Source organism: Oncorhynchus masou, chromosome 28 (genome assembly GCF_036934945.1).
Source record: "Oncorhynchus masou masou isolate Uvic2021 chromosome 28, UVic_Omas_1.1, whole genome shotgun sequence".
Taxonomy (NCBI): domain Eukaryota; kingdom Metazoa; phylum Chordata; class Actinopteri; order Salmoniformes; family Salmonidae; genus Oncorhynchus; species Oncorhynchus masou.
The window spans coordinates 64162168-64182396 of record NC_088239.1 but is presented as its reverse complement, the minus strand read 5'-3'; the positions used below and the strand labels follow the sequence as shown (position 1 = coordinate 64182396).

Sequence of the window (20229 nt, the reverse complement as noted above, 5' to 3'; positions counted from 1 at the left end):
GGGCGTGGCTTCATACATTTTCAGATTTGAAGAAAGTACGACGAGAACGGATACAAATTCATTGCTTTAACTAATTATGACAACTGTTAAGAAAATGTTGAAAAACGTAATACCTTATTAAATAAGTTACGTTACATGTTATGTTGGCTGACAATTTGTTAGCTACGCTATCCTTACAAACCGCATAGCATTACAGCAGTATGTACCGGTATGTTAGCTAGTTACCTAACGTTAGTTGGCTTCTAATACATCGAACTTGCCAGGCAGTTTATTAACTCTCTGCTTTCTAATTAACATCCCAACATTTATTGACTTGATTATTTACATAATTCTTAGCTTAGTGGTATAGTAGTGCGATTCAATGGCTATCTAATCTGATTTCTCTCGCGCAGAATAACTCGTGAATTTACGAATGCTCAACACCCGTTAAGTACGGCTTGCGTTAGTAAACGTCGGCAAAAAAAAGCTTCATTAAATTATTGCCAGTAGCACAGTTACAAACGCTATGGATTACAGGAAAACAGCCTAACCAGCTCTGCTGGAGAGAGTAAAATGGTCAGAGTGAGGTGTTCTCTCATTTGTGTTTGGAAGTAGCTAGCCTACACTAGCCAGTTATCTTTGGTGCTTGACTGCCGTTGAATGCTCAGATTAACCCTACTCCTCGGCCAGTGTCCAGCAGTGTGCGCTCTGAACGCTCCTAGGGGCGAAGTGCTCTAAATTTACGAACGGACAATCTGACAATGCTCTGGATTTACAAATGCCCAGAGAACACTCTGGCACTCCAGATTGAATTCACGAACACACCTAAAATCTTAAAATGTTTAACTAGTCATTTGTTATGCTAACAAGCTAGCAAGAGGTTGCAATAGCAACAGCATCAACTTCCAGTAGAAGATCCATCAACTTCTCATAAGCTCAACTGAAAAGATACGGGTAATTTACAGTATACGAAAATGAACTAATAGTATATAGTATATACTCATTGAGTATGTAGTATACAGTATGTTAGTATGGGTATTCGAACACAGCTTAAGTAAGGAAATGTACAGCCTAACCACTAGGTCTGTGATGGTCATGAAATTTTGGATGACGGCTATTGGTCAGTCAAATGGACTTAACCTCACAAATGCCAGGCTTTTTTTATTTTTACGGTCAAGACGGTTATTTCATTTCCATGGCGGTCTTCATCCATAATCGGCGGTTACACGATTATACAGTAATTGTGCCAGCCCTATTCCCCTCTCTCCACTGGGATTCTCAGCCTCTAAACCTATTACAGGGGCTGAGTCACTGGCTTACTGGTGCTCTTCCATGCCGTCCCTTGGAGGGTGCGCCACTTGAGTGGGTTGAGTCACTGACGTGATCTTCCTGTCTGGGTCGGCACCCCCCCCCCCCGTGGGTTGTGCGGTGGCGGAGATCTTTGTGGGCTATACTCAGCCTTGTCTCAGGATGGTAAATTGGTGGTTGAAGATATCCCTCTAGTGGTGTGGGGGCTGTGCTTTGGCAAAGTGGGTGGGATTATATCCTGCCTGTTTGGCCCTGTCCGGGGGTATCGTCGGATGGGGCCACAGTGTCTCCCGACCCCTCCTGTCTCAACCTCCAGTATTTATGCTGCAGCAGTTTATATGTCGGGGGGCTAGGGTCAGTCTGTTATATCTGGAGTATTTCTCCTGTCTTATCCGGTGTCCTGTGTGAGTTTAAGTATGCTCTCTCTAATTTGCTCTTTCTTTCTCTCAGAGGACCTGAGCAATAGGACCATGCATCAGGACTACCTGGCCTGATGACTCCTTGCTGTCCCCAGTCCACCTGGCCGTGCTGCTGCTCCAGTTTCAACTGTTCTGCCTGCCGCTATGGAACCCTGACCTGTTCAGCGGATGTGCTACCTGTCCCAGACCTGCTGTTTTCAACTCTCTAGAGACAGCAGGAGTGGTAGAGATACTCTGAATGATCGGCTATGAAAAGCCTGGCTCGTTGCGAAGTAATTTTCCAGAATTGTAAATAATTAGGACATAACATTGAAGGTTGTGCAATGTAAAAGCAATATTTAGACTTAGGGTTGCCACCCGTTCCATAAAATACGGAACGGTTCCGTAATGCACTGAAAGAATAAACATTTTGTATTCGAAATGATAGTTTCCGGATTGGACCATATTAATGACCAAAGGCTCATATTTCTGTGTTTATTATATTATAATTAAGTCTATGATTTGATATTTGATAGAGCAGTCTGAATGAGCGGTGGTAGCAGGCTCGTAAGCATTCATTGAAACTTTACTGTGTTTGCCAGCAGCTCTAAGCAATGCTTATTTCACAGCGCTGTTTATGACTTCAAGCCTATCATCTCCTGGGATTAGGCTGGCAATACTCAAGTGCCTATTAGAACATCTAATAGTCAAAAGTATATGAAATACAAATGGTATAGAGAGAAATAGTCGACGCGTCATAATTCCTATTAAAACTACAACCTAAACCTTCTTAACTGGGAATATTGAAGAACTGGGAATATTGAACCATCAGCTTTCATATGTTCTGAGCAAGGAACTTAAACGTTATAATTTTTACATTGCACTTTTCCTTTCTTCTCCAACACTGTGTTTTTGCATTATTTAAACTGGGAATTTGATATTTGAGCATGTTTCATTATTTATTTATTTGAGACTAAATAGATTTTTGATGTAATTACATTCAGTTAAAATAAAAGTGTTAATTCAGTATCGTTGTAATTGTCATTATTACAAATATATATATATCAAATTTGGCCGATTTATCGGAATCGGCTATTTTTGGTCCTCCAATAATCGATATCGGCGTTGAAAAATCATAAATCGGTCGACCTCTAAAATATATTTGAGATTTGAGATTCTTCAAAGTAGTCACCTGTCACGGCAGATTTCACCCTTTACCTTGATGACAGCTTTGCACACTCTTGGCATTCTCTCAACCAGCTTCATGGGGTAGTCATCTGGAATGCATTTCAATTAACTGGTGTGCCTTGTTAAAAGTTCATTTGTGGAATTTCTATCCTTTTTAATGCGTTTGGGCCAATCAGTTGTGTTGTAACAAGGTAAAGGTGGCATACAGAAGAAAGCCCTACTTGGTAAAAGACCAAGTCCATATTATGACAAGAACAACTCCAATAAGCAGAGAAACAACAGTCCCTCAATACTTTAAGAATTGAAGAAGGTCAGTTAATCTGGAGCATTTCAAGAACTTTTCAAGTTTCTTTCAGTGCAGTCGCAAAAACCTTCAAGCACTATGATGAAACTGGCTCTCATGAGGACCGCCAGAGGAAAGGAAGACCCAGAGTTACCTTTGCTGCAGAAGATAAGTTCATTAGAATTACCAGTCTCAAAAATTGCAGCCCAAATAAATGCTTCACAGAGGGCAAGTAACAGACACATCTCAACATCAACTGTTCAGAGGAGACTGCGTGAATCAGGCCTTCATAGTCAAATTGCTGCAAAGAAACCACTACTAAAGGACACCAATAAGAAGAAGACACTTGCTTGGGCCAAGAAACACAAGCAATGGACATTAGAGTGGTGGAAATCTGTCCTTTGGTCTGATGAGTGCAAATGTGAGATTTTTGGTTCCAACCACCGTGTCTTTGTGAGATGCAGAGTAGGTGAACGGATTATCTCTGCATGTGTAGTTCCTACTGTGAAGCATCGGGGAAGAGGTGTGATGATGCTTTGCTGGTGTCTGTGATTTGTTTAGAATTCAAGGTACACTTAACCACCATGGTTACCCCAGCTTTTTTCAACAATAATCCATCCCGTCTGGTTTGCGCTTAGTGGGACTATCATTTGTTTTTCAACAGGACAAGACCCAACACACCTCCAGGCTGTGTACGGGCTATTTGACCAAGAAGGAGAGTAATGGAGTGCTACATCAGATGACCTGGCCTCCACAATCACCTGACCTCAACCCAATTGAGATGGTTTGGGATGAGTTGGACCGCAGAGTGAAGGGAAAGCAGCCAACAAGCGCTCAGCATATGTGGTAACTCTTTCAAGATTGTTGGAAAAGCATTCCAGGTGAAGCTGGTTGAGAGAATGCCAAGAGTGTGCAAAGCTGTCATCAAGGCAAAGTGTGGCTACTTTGAAGAATCTCAAATATATTTTTAACACTTTTTTGGTTACCACGTGTTATTTCATAGTTGTGATGTCTTCACTGTTATTCTACAATGTAGAACATGTGGAAAAACCCTTGAATGAGTAGGTGTGTCCAAACTTTTGACTGGTACTGTATTTGAAATTCGCTTTGATTTAGAATAGACAATTATCATGCACCTGTCGGAACAGGGGCAGGGGCAGGGGAAGAGAATACATGTAATCTATGCACTTAAAAAAAAGGCTTGCCTGTGCTAACAATTCTCACAAGCCAGGCAAAGTAAATTGATACAAATTACTCTGCTTGTGATGCACGCCGCTCAAATGATACAAATCTCAGAGCCTGAGCGCAACGGACAACGATACAGATGTAACCATTTGCTATTTAATGTATTATCTGAGCGTTACAAGTCAACATTCCATATGCATTTCGCGGCACACCAGAGAGTTCCTCGGGGCACACCAGTGTGTCACGACTGGTCTATCAAGTGGTATCCTGAGAGTTCAACATGTCCTTAGATCAGCCACAACACCACGTCTGGTTAATATTCAACAGTGTTGAGGCCAGGCCAGGCAACCTCCTGCAATGGAAAATACACTGGACGGGAGTGTAGTGAGGAAGGGTGGACTGAGCACTATCAGAGATCTCTGTTGTAGGGGCCTCCCGAGTGGCGCAGTAGTCTAAGGCACTGCATTGCAGGAAGACGCATGGGGCGGATCACAATTGGTCCAGCGTTGTCCAGGTTAGGGGAGGGTTTGACCGGCAGGGACATCCTTGTCCCATTGCGCACTAGCAACTCCTGTGGCGGGCCGGGCACCAGGCGTACGGTGTTTCCTCCGACACAATGGTGTGGCTGGCTTCTGGGTTAAGTGAGGAATTGTGTCAAGAAGCAGTGTGAATTGTGTTTCGGAGGACTCACGGCTATCAACCTTCGCTTCTCCCGATTCCATACGGGAGTTGCAGCAATTAGACAAGACTTTAACTACCAATTGGATACCACGAAATTGAGGAGAAAAATGGGTAAAAAAAAAACTTTTATGGAATAAAAAAAGGTCATGGAGGAGCTGCTGCTGTTCTAAAGGGCCCGCTGGGATTTGTAGCTTCTAATGCAAAGGCATTCATCAGCAGAAACCTCATGCATTCAACCTGGACCTCAATCACAGCTTTGTTTCTTTCTCTCCATTTGTCTCTTCGTCTATTTCTGGTGCTCTTTAACCCGGCTCTTCCTCCCTCCTGTGCTTTTCCTCATTGTTCTTTCTCATCTGCTCTTTCCTCCTTTCTCTCCCACTATCACTGTCTCTCAGCAGCCCGGCACTTAGCCAACAATGAGTTTGAAATTAAACAGTGGCTGAAGAGGATTCATATCTGGAGAAGCCGGCTGCATTTGACGTGCAGCGCAAGGTATTTGTTGATTAATAAGGGAGTGAGAGCGCCTAAAATGTAGAAACAACATTGTAGAGGAGAAACAGAACTCTTCTACCAATCAATCAATCAAATGTTATTAATTTACATTCTTCTCATGAAATGCTTCACAGTGACCTGGCTTTAATGTGTCTTCCGTCCTCATATAGGCCCCTAGGCCTGTGTTTACTCTTTTTACAGAGTGTTTGATCTCCCGTACAGCCTCATTCATTAGGCCAGGTGGGACTTTCGGAAAAGGGCTGATTGGTCAGCAACACCAGTCCAATTGGGCACTCTGGAGCAGGCCTACATGGGGGAGAATCTCTGGCGTGGGCAAAAATTCTTATTTCAGCTGCTGTCACAGATAGAACAGTAACAGTACTGTAGTGTAGCCTACATTACCATCTGCCTGGAAAAGACTTTTAAAGGGAATCATGAGTCTTTACTCACCAAAGTAACAACACAGTGTGGTCAAAGACTTACCTATATCTAAACATAGTTATGTTTTAGCGTTTTTACATATTTATTAACTTATTTCCGGATATCTTCGGAACTACCCACAATCCACTATTTCTCAACGTCATATGGAGAACCGGTGCTACGAAGCTAGTTCCAGCTGGCTAACGTTAGCTACTAGCAATGTTAGCATGTAATTACATTTACATTTCAAACAAAGTGTCGGTGCTGGTGAGCTACTATGTACATCCACAAAGAAGAAACCATATAAACTCTTTTTCTCCTGGGCATTTGGTAGTGGTAGTCGATCGAGCAAGTGAGGACATCCCAACATTTAGTTAGCTGGCTAGTCTAGCAGGCTAAAATAACTAACTTTAGCTGGTTGGCTAGCCGGCAAATTAACTGCATATACCCCGGTAACACTTGATAACTGGTTAGATGGCGTTATGTATTTCCAAAACATTGGTTTACTTTAATGTAGCTGTAAGCTAGGTCTTGTTAGCAAATGGCGGACTCACGCAGTGCTAACGTTAGCAGGCTAGTAGGGCTAACTTTAGCAGACTAGTTGGCTAGCAACCTTGCAAGCTGATTTGTAACAATAAATTCAGTATTTGCTTGTAAGTTGTTTAAAATATACATTAGTCGTGTGTGCAATCGTTTTAGTTTAATTTGAAGTTTTACATTTGAAGTTATTTCTGTTGCCGTTTACATTATAGGAAATAGGCTAGCTTGCCGGGTCCTTCATATTACGTCACACCCCACAAATGTTTTTTTCGACATGACTTCGGCATTCTGATCAGTTTTATGTAATAACTAGAAAAATCGAAAAATGAGGTGTAACTTTGCATTGGGACTTTTGATGAGTATTCTAATGCAAATGCAGATGTTACGTGTGGGTACGTTTATGCTACCTACCCTTTAACAATTTCTGTGGGTGGCAGGGAGAGAAAGGCAGGGAAATATTGCATGGCACATAATCCTGTTTTGGTCCAAAAGAGAGCCCTCAGTTTCACTCTGAATGGGTCACAATAATAAACTCAGCAAAAAAAGAAAACGTCCCCTTTTCAGGACCGTCTTTCAAAGATAATTTGTAAAAATTCAAATAACTTCACAGATCTTCATTGTAAAGGGTTTAAACACTGTTTCCCATGCTTGTTCAATTAACCATAAACAATTAATGAACATGCACCTGTGGAACGGTCGTTAAGACACTAACAGCTTACAGACGGTAGGCAATTAAGGTCACAGTTATGACAGCTTAGGGCATTAAAGAGGCCTTTCTACTGAAAAACACCAAAAGAAAGATGCCCTGCTCATCTACGTGAACGTGCCTTAGACATGCTGCAAGGAGGCATGAGGACTGCAGATGTGGCCAGGGCAATAAATTGCAATGTACGTACTGTGAGACGCCTAAGAGAGCGCTACAGGGAGACAGAACGGACAGCTGACCATCCTCGCAGTGGAAGACCACGTGTAACACCACCTGCACAGGATCGGTACATCTGAACATCACACCTGCAGGACAGGTAAAGGATGGCGGCAACAACAACTGCCCAAGTTACACCAGGAAAGCACAATCCCTCCATCAGTGCTGTCCGCAGTAGGCTGAGAGAGGTTGGACTGAGGGCTTGTAGGCCTGTTGTAAGGCAGGTCCTCACCAGACATCACCGGCAACAATGTCGCCTATGGGCACAAACCCACCGTCACTGGACCAGACAGGACTGGCAAAAAGTACTCTTCACCGACGAGTCGCAGTTTTGTCTCACCAGGGGTGATGGTCGGATTTGCGTTTATCGTTGAAGGAATGAACGTTACACCGAGGCCTGTTCTCTGGAGCGGGATCGATTTGGAGGTGGAGGGTCCGTCATGGTCTGGGGTGGTGTGTCACAGCATCATCGGACTGAGCTTGTTGTCTTTGCAGGCAATCTCAATGCTGTGCGTTACAGGGAAGACATCCTCCTCCCTCATCCCTTTCTGCAGGCTCATCCTGACATGACCCTCCAGCATGACAATGCCACCAGCCATACTGCTCGTTCTGTGCGTGATTTCCTCCAAGACAGTTCTGCCAGGGCCAGCTAAGAGCCCAGATCTCACGTCTGGGATTTGTTGGATCGGAGGGTGAGGGCTAGGGCCATTCCCCCCAGAAATGTCCGGGAACTTACAGGTGCATTGGTGGAAGTGGGGTAACATCTCACAGCAAGAACTGGCAAATCTGGTGCAGTCCATGAGGAGGAGATGCACTGCAGTACTTAATGCAGCTGGTGGCCACACCAGATACTGACTGTTACTTTTATTTTGAACCCCCCTTTGTTCAGGGACACATTATTCCATTTCTGTTAGTCACATGTCTGTGGAACATTTTTTTTTTTTTACCTTTTTACCTATTTTACTAGGCAAGTCAGCTAAGAACAAATTCTTATTTTCAATGACGGCCTAGGAACAGTGACCTTGTCAGCTCGGGGATTTGCTCTAACCACTAGGCTACCCTGCCACCCCTGAACTTGTTCAGTTTATGTCTCAGTTGTTGAATCTTGTTATGTTCATACAAATATTTACACAAGTTAAGTTTGCTGAAAATAAACGCAGTTGACAGTGAGAGGACGTTTCTTTTTTTGCTGAGTTTGGAATGTCCAGACCTCAGAAAAATCAATTAGGCCTATTATTAAATAACTGAAAAGCTGTTTAGGACAGTAATGAATGACCAGTGATTGACAAGTTTTCTACCGTGCAAGTTATTGACAAAAGGTGTTATACCTTTGTTACCGATGCAATCTTTCTATTGCAATGTGCAATCTGCAGATCACTTTGCAAGCACACAATCACAAATAAGCAGGCAAAATGCTGGCCCGCTTAGATGAGCCTTTCGGGTAAAACACTGGGGTAAATCCCGATGGAAATGTGCCATTACTTAAAATATATCTTGCAACACTTAGGTTTTCTGAAATAACTCAAAACTTAAACAATAAATTTAAAAAAGCCGGCAGCCGGCCATGATTGGGAAACCCATGGGGCGGCGCACAATTGGCCCAGCGTCGTCCTGGTTAGGGGAGGATTTGGCCTGGCAGGGATGCTCTTGTCCCATTGCGCTCTAGTGACTCCTGTGGCGGGCCAGGCGCAATGCATGCTGAACCAATTGCCAGTTGTACAGTGTTTCCTCCGACACATTGGTACGGCTGGCTTCAGGGTTAAGCGGGCATTGTGTCAAGAAGCAGAGCGGCTGGGCTGGGTTGTGTTTCGGAGGACGCACGGCTCTCGACCTTCGCCTCTCCCGAATCCGTACGGGACTTGCAGCGATGGGACAAGACTGTAACGACCAATTGGATACCACGAAATTAGGAAGAAAAAGGGGAAATAAAATAAATACATATTTTATCAGATTAGGATTCTTGCGGTCAATTTGAAGTCTATAAATCAACAACCTCTGCATAATCAAAACAGTTGCTTTGTGAAACGGTGTTCACAGTTAGCCATTGTTATGTAAATGATAGATGAAGAGTACCAGTGGCCTGCCCTTGGCCCCAAGTGAGAGCAGATCCGCCGGAGCCTTGGCCAAGTTAGACACGGGTACTGGCATGCATAGATGGAAACCGAAACGTGTCTTCTGGGTAAAACACTGTGGTAAATCCTGTATGGAAATGTACCACCACCATGGCACATTTCAATACAGGATTTACCGCAGTGTTTTACACAAAAGGCTCAGAGGAGAGCTCCTGGTGTGCTTATGCAAAACATGAGCCCAAACCTGAAAAGCATCAACAGGAGCAGCATCCCACCCTGTTCTCCTGGAGGCCAAAAGATAGGACACATTGACCGGCCAAAGTGTCTTAAATTACCGATTTAACAGGCGTGCGAGCAGTCTCGAGTCAGACCTCTTGATCATGTAGACGAGCGAACACAGAAACAAGCATGTTAACAACCCTTTCCAGGCCTTATTGCAAATTATATATGCTTGAGAAAGCTAAAGTCAGACCAGTAACAGAGCAAGGCAATGAAGGCTATGGAGGATCCAAAGATTGCCATGATACAGAAAAGATATGTGAGGGGTAGTCTATTCAGCCACTTTTGGGGTCAAATGGAGGTTGTCTGAAAAACCCTTCTTTATCATTAAAAAACACCACATTTCATCAACCAGCCTTGATCAGTCATGATGTTAGCCAGAGCTAGGTTCAAAGTCAAGCCAAGCAGGCCATTACACAGAGCAAGGTTCAAAGTCATTCCCAGCAGGCCATTCATTACCTTACCTTGTCATTTATGACCCGGGCTACTGGATCCCAAGTGGTGGCAGGTGAGAGACCCAACAGCAGCACAGGTGCTTATCTGGAGAAGGGAATAAGCAGATACGTTGGTTAAGTACAGAAACACTTATGCTAAATCTTCTCATAATCTTAGGGTTAAGCCTAAATGGCCCATTACCCTTATTAGACAGGATTATCCAAGCCAAATGATCTTTATCTACTTAAACCAACATGGAGAAAGAGCTGTTTTTGTTCATTGCATTCAGTGATACTCTGGAGCTAGGAGTCCAGAATTCCACCAAACCCCACTCTGAGGCTATGCTCATAAAATAAACAGTTTATCTGAGGCAGTGCATAGGCCTACATTTCATTGTGTCGTTTTACATATCGACTTTTGTGACACTCCAATTTGAAAAAAAAAAAACTTAAAATATGCAGAACCCATATCTTGGGAAACAATGACATTTGAAAAATACAAACAATGCAGTGTTTACAAATAGCTTATTAGGCTACATTGACTTTTGAATCAATTAGGGATGCAAATTTCGGTCAATTTTGCTGCCGACTAACTGACCCTCATTAACATTTTTTTCAAACAGTAAAATTAAAAGACCAACAGAAAATACTATCAGCGATCTGTATGTAATGACGAGATGCTTATGTTTCTGCTCTGGCAATAGGAGTCTTCCCAAGGTTCTAAGGTAGGCGACAAGCTTAGGCCCAAAAGAGCTTAATGGAAACATGCAACAATAGCTAGCCTATTGTTTTACTGTTCAAAAGACTACTGCCTATTATTGAATTTGCAACTCTTGCAATGAATAATAAAACGTAATCTTCAAACATTTGCCAAAATGAAGTTCTCGGAAAATACCGTTCTAAACCTATTGCGAGCAGTTGTTACAGTAATTGAAATCTCTGTTAGAAACTTTAAAAAAGGGTGAATCTAATAGCAACAACTATGATGGGTTACTAATATAGGATTCTGCTTTGGCTTCTGGACAATGAAAGAAAGTTGATATGAAATCCAATAGAACAGGAGAGAAATTCTGGTTAATGGCATGAGGAAGTCTTTATAAAATAATTGCCTTGTTCCTACGGATGGATTTTGCAAGGCTACTTTGAAGCAAGGTAAGACATGCCTCACTATTTGAAGTAAAGTAAAACGTTCAGGTTTCAAACAATTAAACCACAGACAGAGCAATGAGACAGATATTACTACCAAATATATGGTAGTGAGAGGAAGCCCAGTGGCCGGCAGTGGGTGAAGATGGAACGAGATGGATTTTGACCGACATTCTGCTAATTTTCACATTTCATCTCAATACAGTTTACAGTTCCCAAAACTACCATCTGTTACGAACAGAGTGGACTACGCTTTGTAGACTTTACCCATTGCCAAAGTAAAAAAAATATGTGTTGTTTAGGAGTGCAAAGTCAAATTGAGTAATTGCACACGAGCACTTCACAGAGTATACGTTCCCTAACGGAAATGCTTACAAGCAAAAATTAAAGCAAGAAGCACCAGTGACTTGATCAATAAAAAAGTGGTCAGATAAAGCAGATGCTAAGCTACAGGACTGTTTTGCTAGCATAGACTGACATATGTTCTGGGATTCCTCCGATGGCATTGGAGTACACCACATCAGTCATTGGCTTCATCAATAAGTGCATCAATGACGTCATCCCCACAGTGACCGTACGTATATACCCCAACCGGAAGCCATGGCTTATAGGCAACATCCGCACTGAGCTATAGGCTAGAGCTTACGCTTTCGAGGAGTGGAACTCTAACCCTGAAGCTTATACGAAATCCCGCTATGCCCTCCGAAAAACCATCAAACAGGCAACGAGTCAATACAGGACTAAGATCAAATCGTACTACACCAGCTCTGATGCTCGTCGGATGTGTTAGGGCTTGCAAACCATTAGACTACAAAGGAAAGCACAGCCGAGAGCTGCCCAGTGACATGAGCCTACCAGATGAGCTAAACTACTTCTATGCTCGCATCGAGGCAAATAACACTGAAACATGCAAGAGAGCACCAGCTGTTCTGGAAGACTGTGTGATCACGCCGACCTGTAGCAGTCACGTCTTTAGTCATGAAGTGCTTTGAAAGGCTGGTCATGGCTAACATCAACACCATTATCCCAGAAACCTTAAACCCACTCCAATTTGCATACCGTCCCAACAGATCCACAGATGATGCCATCTCTATTGCACTCCACACTACCCTTTCCCACCTGAACAAAAGGAACACCTATGTGAGAATGCTACTCATTGACTACAGCTCAGCGTTCAACACCATAGTGTCCTCAAAGCTCATCAATAAGCTAAGGACCCTGGGACTAAACACCTCCCTCTGCAACTGGACCCTGGACTTCCTGACGGGCCGCTCCCAGGTGGTAAGGGTAGGTAACAATACATCCGCCACGCTGATCCTCAGCCCCCTCCTGTACTCCCTGTTCACGAAGTTGGCTGATGACACAACAGTGGTAGGCCTGATCACCGACAACGATGAGACAGCCTATAGGGAGGTCAGAGACCTGTGCGTGTGGTGCCAGGACAACAACCCCTCAATGTGATCAAGACAAAAGAGATGATTGTGGACTACAGGAAAAAGATGACTGAGCACGCCACCCTTCTCATTGACAGGTCTGCAGTGGAGCAGGTTGAGAGCTTCAAGTTCCTTGGTGTCCACATCACCAACAAACTAACATGGTCCAAGCACACCAACACAGTCATGAAAAGGGCACGACAAAACCTATTCCCCCTCGGGAGACTGAAAAGATTTGGCATGGGTACTAGAGGTCGACCGATTAATTGGAATGGCCGATTAATTGGGGCCGATTTCAAGTTTTCATAACAATTCTTTTTGGAAACCGATTTTGCTGTTTTTTGTTTTTTTTTACCTTTATTTAATCTTTATTTATCTAGGCAAGTCAGTTAAGAACACATTCTTATTTTCAATGACAGCCTAGGAACGGTGGGTTAACTGCCTCGTTCAGGAGCAGAACGACAGATTTTCACCTTGTCATCTCGGGGGATCCAATCTTGCAACCTTACAGTTAACTCGTCCAACGCAATAACGACCTGCCTCGCCTGTTACGCGAATGCAGTAAGCCAAGGTAAGTTGTTAGCTAGCATTAAACTTATCTTATAAAAAACAATCAATCAATCATAATCACTAGTTAACTACACATGGTTGATGATATTACTAGATATGTCCTGCGTTGCATATAATCTGACTGATCATACAAGTATCTGACTGAGCGGTGGTAGGCAGAAGCAGGCGCGTAAACATTCATTCAAACAGCACTTTCGTGCATTTTGCCAGTATGCTCTTCGTTAAGCGTCAAGCATCGCGTTGTTTATGAATTCAAGCATATCAACTCCCGAGATGAGGCTGGTGTAACCGAAGTGAAATGGCTAGCTAGTTAGCGCGCGCTAATAGTGTTTCAAACGTCACTCGCTCTGAGCCTTGCAGGGGTTGTTCCCCTTGCCCTGCATGGGTAATGCTGCTTTGAGGGTGGCTGTTGTTGTTGTGTTCCTGGTTCGAGCCCAGGGAGGAGCGAGGAGAGGGACGGAAGCTACACTGTTACACTGGCAATACTAAAGTGCCTATAAGAACATCCAATAGTCAAAGGTTAATGAAATACAAATGGTATAGAGGGAAATAGTCCTATAATTCCTATAATAACTACAACCTAAAACTTCTTACCTGGGAATATTGAAGACTCATGTTAAAAGGAACCACCAGCCTTCATATGTTCTCATGTTCTGAGCAAGGAACTTAAACGTTAGCTTTCTTACATGGCACATATTGCACTTTTACTTTCTTCTCCAACACTTTGTTTTTGCATTATTTACACCAAATTGAACATGTTTCATTATCTATTTGAGGCTAAATTAATTTTATTGATGTATTATATTAAGTTAAAATAAGTGTTCATTCCGTATTGTTGTAATTTTCATTATTACAAAAAATTAAAATAAAAAAAATTAAAATAATGTTTATTTTTATTTAAATCGGCATCGGCTTTTTTTTTGGTCCTCCAATAAATCGGTATCGGCGTTGAAAAATCATAATCGGTCGACCTCTAATGCATACTCAGATCCTCAAAAGATTCTACAGCTGCACCATTGAGAGCATCCTGACTGGTTGCATCACTGCCTGGTATGGAAACAGCTCGGCCTCCCGACCGCAAGGCACTACAGAGGGTAGTGCGAACTGCCCAGTACATCACTGGGGCCAAGCTTCCTGCCATCCAGGACCTTTATACAAGGCAGTGTCAGAGGAAGGCCCTAAAAATTGTCAAAGACTCCAGCCACCCTTGTCATAGACTGTTCTCTCTGCTACCGCACAGCAAGCGGCACCAGAGCGCTAAGTCTAGGTCTAAGAGGCTTCTAAACAGCTTCTACCCCCAAGCCATAAGACTCCTGAACACCTAATCAAATGGCTACCCAGACTATTTGCAAATTCATGTGAGTTTAATGGTAATTCAATTTGCCCAGTATTTTTGTAAGGACATGCATGAATAGACTATTGGTTAATGAAACATTTGTGAGATGTCAAATAACAATAGCTGTATTATTATGACTAAGACAGGGAGTGGGAAATATGCATGCATCTCTGTTTTGTATGCAACTGACAGGACTGCTGCATCATTTTAACTTGTCACAACACAAATAAATCTAATCTAAAATAATCCTCCACTGTTGTTGTGGACAAATTAATACTATCAATTTAGTTATTATTTTATGGAGGAACAATTTGGCTTGTTTAGGATGCATCTATCTTGTTGTTTGCGGTCTGAAAAACATTGCTAGATTAGGTGTCTGTTTTGTCAAGAATGAGGCTAGTGTATGCTATTGGCCTATCCTACACTACCTTATAGAACGGCAGCAAAAAAAAGCCTCTATTTACATTTTTTTTTTTACCTTTATTTTACTAGGCAAGTCAGTTAAGAACAAATTCTTATTTTCAATGACGGCCTAGGAACAGTGGGTTAACTGCCTGTTCAGTGGCAGAACAACAGATTTGTACCTTGTCAGCTCGGTTACTAGTCCAACGCTCTAACCACTAGGCTACCCTGCCGCCCCATACATGTTGCTTATGAATGCATTTCACTACTTTTGGATTATAATTGGATTTTAAGGCTTGTATGAATGTCCTGCTTAATATAATGTTCGCGTCATCATTGCAAATCAAATGCATTATACTTAAGAAACACTTAAAATAGCTAGCTTTTGCTAAATCCTATATCAATGAGCGTTAGCATTCTAGCTAACAACGGCTGCATCCAAAATAGTTATTTTGCAAAGATCACAAACAAAAATAATCTTAGCGACTGTTCTAGCAAGAATCAAAACATAATTGTAAGTGTATGATAGCCAAAAAAGGTTTTTGTTTAGAAGTAATAAAAACTTAAATCTAGGCTATGTTGAATGGACGCAGATGGAGATGGCTTTCTTACTGCTGCCAAGAGTCGTGCACATTTGTCCATGACGTCAGTGTGTTATGTACTGGAAAATGGTCTATAGGCACATAGCCTACACCTCTTGGAAAGCCACAGAAAAAAAGGAACATTAGCATACACAGCCTAGAGTGTAGCCTGTGAGGCCTAATCTACTGTAGCTATAGACTACATAGTGTATCCACACAAGGCCTCAATAGGTTCATCATCATTCCTCTAAACCCAGAGTACATCAGACCAGTATTGTCTGCCTACACATGTCATTGCGGCCTGTGGCCTTGCCAGCTGATCGGAGACAAACCCAATCAGCGCTGGGCTCACCCCCCCCTTGCCTTGACTCTCCCTGAGCCCATACAGCACAATGGAGCTACAGTGCAGACCAACACTGTCTGTGTGTGTCACAGTCAGCTGAGCACACTACAGGGCTGCATCATTGCCACTTTCTGCTCCACTCCCTACGGAGGGCATTAAGTTCTCTCTTAAAGCTGAGATCGCTAACTTTTTGGGTGACCCGAACAAATTCACATAGAAATGTGTTTTAGATTTGTCATTCTTATCGAAAGCAAGTCTAAGAAGCGGTGGATCTGTTCTATGTGCAAAGGTTCTATGCTTCCCGTTATCAAGTTCAGTTTTTTTACATCTTTACATTATTTTTTGTACACCAGATTCAAAACAGCTGAAAATACAATATAGTTGGTTATGGAAAATGTATTATTTCATAATACAATCTTTAAGTATCATGGATTTATTAATGGCTCCACGCATTCACACATACACTACATGACCAAAAGTATGTGGACACCTGCTCGTCGAACATCTCATTTCAAAATCATGGGCATTAATATGGAGTTGGTCCCCCCCTTTGCTGCTATAACAGCCTCCACTCTTCTGGGAAAGATTTCCACTAGATGTTGGAACATTGCTGCGGGGACTTGCTTCCATTCAGCCACAAGAGCATTAGTGAGATTGGGCACTGATGTTGGCCGATTAGTCCTTGTTCGCAGTAGGCGTTCCAATTCATCCCAAAGGTGTTCGATGGGGTTGAGGTCAGGGCTCTGTGCAGGCCAGTCAAGTTCTTCCACACTGATCTCGACAAACCATTTCTGTATGGACCTCGCTTTGTGCACGGAAGCATTGTCATGCTGGAACAGGAAAAGGCCTTCCCCAAACTGTTGCCACAATGTTGGAAGCACAGAATTGTCTAGAATGTCATTGTATGCTGAAGCGTTAAGATTTCCCTTCACTGGAACTAAGGGGCCTAGCCCGAACCATGAAAAACAGCCCCAGACCATTATTCCTCCTCCACCAAAACATTACAGTTGGCACTATGCATTCGGGCAGGTAGTCTTCTCCTGGCATCCACCAAACCCTAGATTCATCTGTCAGACTGCCAGATGGCGAAGCGTGATTAATGACTCCAGATAACGCCTTTCCACTGCTTCAGAGTCCAATGGTGGTGAGCTTTACATCACTCCAGTCGACGGTTGGCATTACGCATGGTGATCTGAGGCTTGTGTGCGTGCGGCTGCTCGGCCATGGAAACCCTCGGCCATCATATTCAGTAGGCCTATAAAGTACACACTGTGTATATGCAAACACGCACGCACGCACGCACACACACACACACAGGTAAAGGGCATCTGTAGTACTCTCCCTCTGGTGTGCTGTGAAGTGAATAAGAGCAAAGCAACCCAGTGTCTGATCTGCATCTAGTAGACACCAGACACAGAGCATTAGCCAATACAAAAATGTATTATCTGCATCAAACCAATACTCCAAATACTAGAACACAGGCACATTTAGGCCTATGTACACACATTATTACTGTACTAACTGCTGTTTACGCACAGTAACCTGCCCTGGACAAAGCAAAGCAAACTTTTGTTTCTGGCACTCAGATAGGCCTAACAATAAACAGTGAATTAAGGGAGCTATAGAGTGTAGGCCTCCTTCTGTGTCAACCCTTACACATGTTTAGGCTACATGTGATAATGTGTGGCGTGCTTATGCATAAATATGCTCCGGATTGTCTCGCTCATTGTGGCCACTTAATTGAAAATAAGAAGAATTTGGCTTTGTGAATGTGTAACAGTCATGCTGTAGTAGAGAGAGGGAGGGGGAGAGAAATGGAGTGAGAGACAGATGTTCTCTAAAGTGGGTCAGAGGCAGAATGGGGAGGCAGAGTGCACAGATGTGAGTTACATTTGTCAGACTGTCATATCAAATGTTATGCAAACTGACAAATGTTAGAGCTATATTAGAAAGTCAACAAAATCTTGCGAATTACGTACCAAGAATGGGTTTTTGGCTGATATTAAATGGGCTATCACCTACTTTTCAAAATGTGTAGCTACTTTAAAAAAATAGTAGCTTTTTAATTGTGGCCATCTCGAATTGCATTTAGAATTGTTGGACTTATAAAAGCACATTTCACTACAGCAGCAATGAGCTGAGCTCTAGCAAGGAGGTGATACTCCCCTCAAAATAGGCTCTGTATGCTGTGCACGTGTAATAAATAAAATACAAAACAGCTAAGGAAAATACACACGGGCCAATTTAATTCCACAAAATTATGCAAATTATTCTAATGTCAACCCCATTCAGCATGTATAGCCAGATGAGAGTTGTGTCTCTGGTGGTAGCTTAGGCTACTTTTATTCCGAAAAAAATAAAATAATTCAATAGCGCATTTTATAAAAATAACCTAGCAAATTAGATTGGTTGTCACTCAACTAATACGGCCAAATATTGCTAAGCCATTTTACAAAGATTTGAAGGTGCCACGCAGATGTGCCAGATAAGGAATAGGCCTATCCTTCGTTGGTCAGAACGCGAAGCTTCGCACAGAGCGCAGTTTCAGTGGTTCAACCTTCTGGGAGTGTACCACCAACTGAAGTTGGCTCTGCCTGGAGTACCCCTGAAATACCCCCTCATGTGCATTTTACCAGTAAGCCTATGGTCGCCTGAGTCTTCAAGTACCCCCCCATTTATGTAGTTCAGTCCTTAAATAATATTGTTCTGTACCATGTATTATGTCATGTTTCATGTGGAACCTGTCAATGTTTTTAATTTGCAGTTTTATGATTTTGTTATACTCTTGTGAATTCTATGTTATTTTTACTAGATCACCTGTAGTTTTTCATGTTGTCTGTCTGTAATTGTGTAATGGCTTGGTGAGGCCTATCTTGGCCAGGAAGCTCTTGAAAAGGAGATTTCAAATCTCAATGAGCCCTTCCTGGTTAAATAAATGTTAAATAAAAATAAAAAATACATATATTATTTAGTATACGTAAAGACAAAATTAAATCAAGAAGTCTGATTGGTGACAATATTAGCCTATCACTTGTGAATTGTATATTATCACTTGTGAATGATGCCAAGCTTGTGTGCAGTAAGGCAAGAAACAGTGCATGCCTTTTTTGTTGTTGTTGACTTTTTCCAATCATAGTCCCGCACCTCATGTAGCCTAGCCCATAGGCCTAAATATTGTGAAACTTTGTATTACAACTTAAACTTTAATTTTACCTTTATTTAACTAGGCAAGTCAGTTAAGAACAATTTCATATGTTCAATGACGGCCTAGGAACAGTGGGTTAACTGCCTGTTCAGGGGCAGAACGACAGATTTGTACCGTGTCAACTCGGGGGGTTGAACTTGCAACCTTCCGGTTACCAGTCCAACACTAACTACTAGGCTACCCTGCCGCCCCAAAACATGTTTCATGTTTGAGGAATATAATTTTCACCATAAACATACACCTTTATAATTAAGCATTACATGCATAATCACATTTATGGTCACTTTTGTGAATGCTGTTTTACCGCTAATTGATTGCATTTTGGACCAAAGTTCTGATCTGTTGCATCAGCCTCATTGCTTTAAAAAAAAAAATATGCGAGTGTTCGTATTAATTTTGGATCTATCGCATCCCAGGACTTTCCCAGACTATGTTTGGAATATGTCTTTCTCACACAAAATAACAAGTTAGCCAATAGAATAGGTCAACTGTTGTGCTATGGGAGATAGTAGATTGACATAAGCTAGTCCTTTTGCGGTTCATTAGGCCTTCTCATGTTGTTGGCTGACAAAAAGTAAATGTGGATAGTTCTTCTAACATCTTCAATATGCCCTCGGAATTCGCAGTTGTGTCCCGATGTGTCTGTCTTCACTTGAAGCCTTCTTCGGAGCTAACGGGCATTGGCTAATAAGATTTGAGATATCTGAGAGAGCCATGTGAGTGAAAGGTGCTTTGGAACACGCAGCCAGGAGAAGAGAATTATAATTATTATATTCAGCCCAAGTGCACAACTGCCACTGGCCGCAAAAGGCATTGATGTTTTTTTTAAATGGGGCATTACGGCCACATTAGGGGGATGCCGCCGGGAAATTTGAGGCATTATCTAGTGCTTGTCAAATTGTGAATGAAAGACTGATGAAGTGTGTACAGCCTGTGCAAGAAACCCAGCAGAGCTCATGTCTTTCATGCAACTTTTTTCAAATCATCGTTAGTCACATCATGCAGCCTTAAAATGGACTAAAAATCAAAATA

General features: G+C 42.4%; 1 protein-coding gene across 2 annotated transcripts in view; it reads right to left on the bottom strand.

Moving 5' to 3' along the window:
* The window catches only part of LOC135518061 (erbin-like), a 115917-nt gene that overhangs the window by 85746 nt on the left and 9942 nt on the right, over positions 1–20229 (bottom strand). For both annotated transcript variants that reach the window (XM_064942908.1, XM_064942909.1), the window contains exon 2: positions 10212–10287. The gene's annotated coding sequence lies outside the window, so the exon portion shown is untranslated. The remainder of the gene's footprint in view (positions 1–10211; positions 10288–20229) is intronic.